The sequence below is a fragment of the Somniosus microcephalus genome, chromosome 15 (genome assembly GCF_052327205.1).
Source record: "Somniosus microcephalus isolate GS21.2 chromosome 15, FLI_Smic_1.0, whole genome shotgun sequence".
In the NCBI taxonomy this organism is placed as follows: domain Eukaryota; kingdom Metazoa; phylum Chordata; class Chondrichthyes; order Squaliformes; family Somniosidae; genus Somniosus; species Somniosus microcephalus.
In genome coordinates, this window is record NC_141001.1 from 54,534,204 (window position 1) to 54,541,307 (window position 7,104).

The following is a 7,104-nucleotide window of genomic DNA, read 5'->3' on the forward strand; positions in this document are numbered from 1 at the left end:
GTGTGTGTGTGTGTGTGTGTGTAGGTGTGTGTGTGTAGGCGTGTGTGTGTGTGTAGGTGTGTGTGTGTGTAGGTGTAGGTGTAGGTGTGTGTGTGTGAACATAAGAACATAAGAAATAGCAGCAGGAGAAGACCATTCAACCCCTCGGGCTGGATTTTCAATGGGCCGTGGAGGCGTGATTGGAGGCATGTGGGGGGTTGAAATCGCGAAAACTGGCAGGCGGGACCCCCACACCCCCCCCGGCCTGGTTCCCGACTCCGAGCAACTTTAACTCAGTCGTGTCTAATGGTCCCGACTCCGTCCCGCCTCCAACAGGCAGGATAGGTCGTTAAGGCCCTTAACAAGCACTAAATAGCCTCTATAATCCTGGTTTGAAAGGCCCTTGCGAATCTAACCCTTTTCCCACGTGAAACACACCTGGTGGGAAACACGATGGTGAAACCTGGTGGGAGCACTATTAGATTGCTGACTATCAGCTGCAGGTCAACCATTAAAAAGGAGATTTGATCAGCCATCATTTGCAGGTGGCAGGACTTTGTAGTCTCAGGTCTGGGGGAACTTTTAGAAGGCATAACCACAGCTGTGGAAGTTTGGAGCCTGACACCCATCTCCAGTGTGACCTCCTGGGAAACCCCTCGCGCCACCCTCACTGAGCGCTTCCTCAACTGAGGCATATACCAGAAGCATGGGAGCCATTTATTTCCTTCCCTTCTGGGCATTAGATGAGCTCGAGCACCAGCCATGGCAGCAGCAGAACCAGGAACAACAGCAGCACCAACAGCAGCAGCAGCAACAGGAGCACCAGGCTGCTGCTCACCCACCTGAAGCTGCACAGGCCAGAAGGGGCCAGCGCTTGGAAGCCTGTCAGCGCAGGAGGTACCCCCCAAACAGGGTCTACAGACACAGGGTCAGCTACTTCAACATGTCTGAGCAGCAGTGCCAAAGGCGGCTCTGACTTTCGCGAGAGGTAGTGAGTGGCATCTGCGCAATGTTGCAACAATACCTGAAGCCCAGGGGACCAGGTGGACAAGCCTTACCAGTGGCCGTCAAAGTCACCACTGCACTCAACTTTTTGGCCTCAGGCTCATTCCAGGGATCAGCAGCAGACATCAGCGGCATCTCCCAGGCGGCCGCACACACTTGCATCACGCAAGTAACCGATGCCCTCTTTGCCATCGCGCACAATCACATCCATTTCATCAAGGATCAAGCAAGTGTCATGGTGCGAGCGGTTGGATTAGCTAATCTGGCAGGCTTTCCAAGGGTGCAGGGCATCGTTGACTGCACACATTAAGGCACCCCATCGCAATCCAGGTATTTTTGTCAACCGCAAGGGCTTCCACTCCCTTAACGTTCAGCTGGTGTGTGACCACAAGAAGGAAATTTTGCATGTTTGTGCCAAGTACCCTGGCAGTTGCGATGACTCCTTCATAATGCACCAGTCTAGTGTGCCTCTGCTATTCAGTCCGCCAGACCGACTTAACGGATGGCTACTTGGAGACAAGGGCTATCCCCTGAGGACGTGGCTAATGAGGAGCGCTACAACTCCAGCCACATGTCCACCAGAGCCATAATCGAGCAAACCATCGGTTTGCTGAAGATGCACTTCAGATGCCTGGATAGATCCGGTGGAGCCCTGCAGTACTCAGCAGCCAGGGTCTCCAGAATCGTCGTTATTTGCTGTGCACTCCACAACACGGCACAGTGTCGTGGCTTGCAGATTCCTGAGGACCAAGTGGCTCCTCACATACCCTCCTCAGATGAGGAGGAAGAGGAGGAGGAGGAGGAGTGCGAAAACGCACATCCTGCAGAGGCCCATCAACCAGTGGCAGCATTACGTGAGAACATTGCTGCCCGGGATGCAAGGAACGCACTCATCTTGGCCAGATTTGCCTAGCCTAGCCAATCAAGCACTTTTGCCTCACAGCTTCTTGCCTGAGCATCGACAATGGCCAAGACCTTGCTGATTCCTAGCTATTTGACCAGCATACTGACAGTTGCAAGTAATCCTAAGCCCTCAATGTGAAAGTCCCATTCGCGAAATGACACACGCCACAACTGCAACAGTTGCCATCAGAATTTTTATGTACAAGGACCAACTGATGGCATTTTTGCAATAAATACATTTCACCCAAGTGACTACCCTTGTGACTATTTGTGCAGAATTTTTCTCTTACGCGTGCTCCTACATGGTGCCTCCTCTGTGGCTTCAGCAGATGTGAAGGCCCCTTGCTCACTTTGCTGCTGCTCCTGTCTCGACACCTTTGGCGGGCGTCCTCTGGGGTTGCGAGCCTGTGAGGGCTCATCAAGAGTCTGCTGCTCCTGCGGCTGTGCAGGGGTTGAGACGCCTATCTCACTTGGGTGTGGACTCCGGTGGGGCTCTAACCGAGGGCTCTGCAGTGGCATGGAAGTGTGAGCACTTGGAGAGGAGCCCCCACTTCCTTGATGTCTGCCACCAACTTCCCTCTCATGGGTCAGGTCCCCCTCAGCGCCTGCAAGTGGCTGGAGAGCACCTTGCTGCACATCAGGGGGACCATGGGGACCCGTATCTGCAATGGCAGTCCTACTCAGAAGGACTTCCATGAAGGTCTGGTTTCTCAGTTCAATAGATGACCATCGCTCCTCCAGAGATGTTATTCTATTATGAACACTCACCATGTTTTCAGCACTCTGGCGGCTTATCTCCTCCATGGCCGAAGCCATCCTCTCATCTACTGTTGCCATCCGTTCGAGGGAGGTTGCCATCCTTTCCGTCATGATGCGTTCATGCGCCAATGACTCCACAAAGGCTCTGCTCATGGTCGCTATGGACTCCTCCATTCGCTCCACACTCGCAGCGACCCTGGAGACAAAACCTGCCAGAGACTCCTGCATCTGTTCCTGGAGTTCCAGCACCGCTGATCTTATGGATGGACCCAGAGGCAGAGGGTTAACATGCAGCTGAGCTGAGCTGGCAGAGTCCTGCACCCTCTGACTAGGACTCTCCACTGCTGTCCCTGTCTCCACAATCTGCTGATGCTCACTTGTGAGCTGTGATATACCAGGTGACAACACTACTCTATGTCCCGAAGGTCCCACTGAGGTGTGAGTGTCTGCACTGGTGCTGGGATTCGCTGAATTCTGGTGACGCTGCACCCTCAGAGGTTGCAGCTTCCTCTGAGGAGTCTGGCTGCTCAGCCTGTTCTTCCTGGCTAGTGGGGACGGATGCTTGCGATGGTCCTGTGGGGGAGTAAAGGAAAGAGTCAGAGATGTGATGCCAAGGTTACATGCACATTGCATATTGCAGATGCTCATAAGTCCATCTGTTAGAGCATCAAAATCATTATCAGTGACTCATGCAATGCCAATGAGAGAGATGGGAAACTTTTCTGTCACCGGCTTGCTGTGTTGCACCCGTCTGTCCATCCCCCACTTGCGCATCTTCCTCTACTCCCATGATTTCCAGGACCTCCTCCTCCCAGGGGGTCAGGTGGGCTAATGAGGCTTTCCCGCCTCCTGTCCTCGCTCGCTCTCTTTTATTGTGAGCTCTCTTTTCCTGCAATGAGGGAGACAAGTGAAGGTTGAGTGAGAATGAAGGAGTGAGTGTAGAGATTCCATAGCATCGATACTTAGAAGGAGACAAAGATGGAGTGAGGTGGCAAGACCAAGGGCCCTCCCTGTGTGTTGTCAGTTGTTTGCATAGCATCACAGTGATAGGGAGTGTGAGGGCTGCATAGTCGAATAGTTACATGAATGTAACCATAGAGAGAAAGGGAATGGGTAAGGCTACATGGATGTCAGTGTCAAGTGGGATGTGGAGGAAGAGATTACTGAAGCTGAGTGCTGGTGAGGAAAGGCAATGGGGATCAGATTGAGGGTGATGGGAAAATCATACTCACTTTTCCAGTGCGGAGAAGGTCATGAAATCTCTTGCGGCACTGTCTCCAGGTTCTGCGGTGACTCCCAAGGAGTTGACCTCCTCAGCCACCTGCATCCACACTGCCTTGGTCTGCTTGGGAATCCTCTTCCTCCCTGTAGAAGGGAAGAGCACCTCCCTGTTGGCTGTAGCCCCATCTACTAATGCCTGCAGGGCTACCTCGTCAAAATGAGGAGCTGATCTGGGTCTCCCGCTAGTCATCTTTCCTGCAGGTCTCTCACACTCCACAGGCAAATAGCTTGGCAGTCTGCAGAAGAAGCAAGGCTTGCTGTAGACCTTAAATGCAGCAGCAATGATGACGTCATCGGAGGCGGCTTTCAGTGAGGAAAAACCCATTTGCCAAGGGTTCCCACACGTTGGAAATCAATTGGACAATTAAGTTAAAACTGCATCAATCTCCCACATCCATTTAGATTTGGGTGGATAACACGAAATGCGGATAACACAACACCATCCCACACCCGAGTTCAAATCCAGCCCCTCGAGTCTGCTCCACCATTCAATAAGATCATGGCTGATCTTCTACCTCAACTCCACTTTCCTGCACTATCCACATATCCCCTTATTCCCTTAATATCCAAAAATCTATCGATCTCTGACTTGAATATACTCAACGATTGAGCCTCCACAGCTCTCTGGGGTAGAGAATTCCAAAGATTCAATACCCTCTGAGTGAAGAAATTTCTCCTCATCTCAGTCCTAAATGGCCGACCCCTTATTCTGAGACTGTGACCCCTGGTTTTAGACTCCCCAGCCAGGGAAAGCATCCTCCCTGCATCTACCCTGTCAAGCCCTGTAAGAATTTTGTATGTTTCAATGAGATCACCTCTCATTCTTCTAAACTCTAGAGAATATAGGCCTAGTCTACTCAATCTCTCCTCATAGGACAATCTCCCCATCCCAGGAACCACTCTGGTGAACCTTCGTTGCACTCCCTCTATGACAAGTATATCCTTCCTTAGGTAAGGAGACCAAAACTGTACACAATACCTCAGGTGTGGTCTCACCAGGGCCCTATATAATTGCAGTAAGATGTCTTTACTCTTATACTCAAATCCTCTGGTAATAAAGGCCAACATACCATTTGCTTTCCATTTGCTTGCTGTACCTGCATGTTCACTTTCAGTGATTCATGTACAAGGACACCCAGGTCCCTCTGAACACCAACATTTCCCAATCTTTCACCATTTAAAAAATACTCTGCTTTTCTATTTTTCCTACCAACGTGGATAACTTCACATTTCTCCACATTATATTCCATTTTCCATGTTCTTGCCCACTCACTTAGCCTGTCTATATCCCCTTGAAGCCTCTTTGCATCCTCCTCACAACTTACATTCCCACCCAGCTTTGTATCATCAGCAAACTTGGATATATTACATTTGGTCCCCTCATCCAAATCATTGATATAGATTGTCAATAGCTGAGGCACAAGCACTAATCCTTGCGGTACCCCACTAGTTACAGCCTGCCAACCTGAAAATGACCCGTTTATTCCTACTCTCTGTTTTCTGTCCGTTAACCAATCCCCATTCCATGCTAGTATATTGCCCCCAATCCCATGAGCCCTAATTTTGTTTAATAACCTCTTGTGTGGCACCTTATCGAATGCCTTCTGAAAATCCAAATACACCACATCCACTGGTTCCCCCTTATCTATCCTGTTAGTTACAACCTCAAAAAACTCGAACAGATTCGTCAATCCTAAAGGGGGTGCATGAACATAGAGACCTAGGTGTGTGTGTAGGTGTGTGTACATGTGTGTGTGTGTGTGTGTGTAGGTATGTGTGTGTGTACATGTGTGTGTAGGTGTGTGTGTGTGCTTGTGTGTGTGTGTGTGTGTAGATGTGTGTGTGTGCGTGTGTCGGTGTGTGTAGGTGTGTGTGTTTGTGTGTGTGTGTGTAAGTGTGTGTGTGTCGGTATGTGTAGGCGTAGGTGTGTGTGTTTGTGTGTGTAGGTGTTTGTGTGTGTAGGTGTGTGTGTTTGTGTGTGTAGGTGTGTGTGTGTGTGTGTAGGTGTGTGTGTTTGTGTGTGTAGGTGTGTGTGTGTGTGTGTGTAGGTGTGTGTGTGTGTAGGTGTGTGTGTGTGTGTGTAGGTGTGTGTGTGTGTGTAGGTGTGTGTGTGTGTGTGTAGGTGTGTGTGTGTGTGTGCGTGTGCGTGTGTGCAGGTGTGTAGATGTTGGTAAGATTCAGGCCCAGCTGTGATGCCTGTCCACACACACTCTCTAGGCTCACACAAGTCATCCCCGACAATTGACCTGCTCTACTGTACTATCTGGAGCAACAAAAGTATAAAATTGGACTAAGTTGATGCTACAATTGGCTTCAGTGCTCCTGGGCTAGGGAGGGGAAAAATCAGCAGGATTTCCACTCCTGATCACTATCCACAACTCTGCTGGAAAGTGCACGAACTTGGACATTGAGAGAGGGCTGCAGTGTGGTGCCCTCCATGGTCAATTAACATACCAACACCAGTAAAGCTCACAAATAAGGAATGGCCAAATGGGCAAAATACTGTGTAATGGTACCCCAGTGAAACAGAAAGGGAGCTAACCAAAGGGTAAAAACAGAAAGAGAACATGCCAAAACACAGAGATCTACAGATTGTAATACAGCATCGCCCTTAACTACCATTGAAAACACAAAGACATTTCAGCTGTTCTGTTGTTCAGTAGTTAAGCGAAGTGATAAACAAAGTTTGAAGTGACTCTCACCTTCTTTCCTGGGAGAATTTCAGACAGTCGGGACTTCACCAGCCTGATCCAAATATCATCCTTGCCTTTCTACCTCGCTGCTGCTTGCTCCTTCATTGTTTTTGGTGCTTTAGTCAGTGTGCCCTTTATGAAAATCACTGGTTGTAAAAGACGCCAGACTGGCTTTTCTTCTTGTGATATGAAGAAATCTGATGCTCAGTGCTGGCCACACCCAAATGACGAAAACGCACCTGCACCAGAGAGGCAACACCCACAACCACAAAGTATGCTGGTACGTTTGGAATTCCTCTCCCTGCCTCCACAGCAGATCAGTGGAAAAATCCCATCGAGTCTTTTACTCAACTTGGAAGAGGAATTTCAGGCATTTTGCCTGGACACAAATGTTCATCAAACAACATAGAGTTTAAAACCAGTCTATAAAAGCTGCTGGTGTTTTATTGGATTACTATTAAACTGCATTTTTTAAAAAAATATC

The 7,104-nt window shown here is 49.4% G+C and overlaps 1 protein-coding gene across 1 annotated transcript in view; it reads right to left on the bottom strand.

Moving 5' to 3' along the window:
- syt8 (synaptotagmin VIII) overlaps positions 1-6,790 on the bottom strand; it is a 150,314-nt gene extending 143,524 nt beyond the window's left edge. Inside the window, exon 1 of the mRNA XM_086007813.1 lies at positions 6,630-6,790. The gene's annotated coding sequence lies outside the window, so the exon portion shown is untranslated. The remainder of the gene's footprint in view (positions 1-6,629) is intronic.
- Between the last annotated feature and the right edge of the window lie 314 nt (positions 6,791-7,104).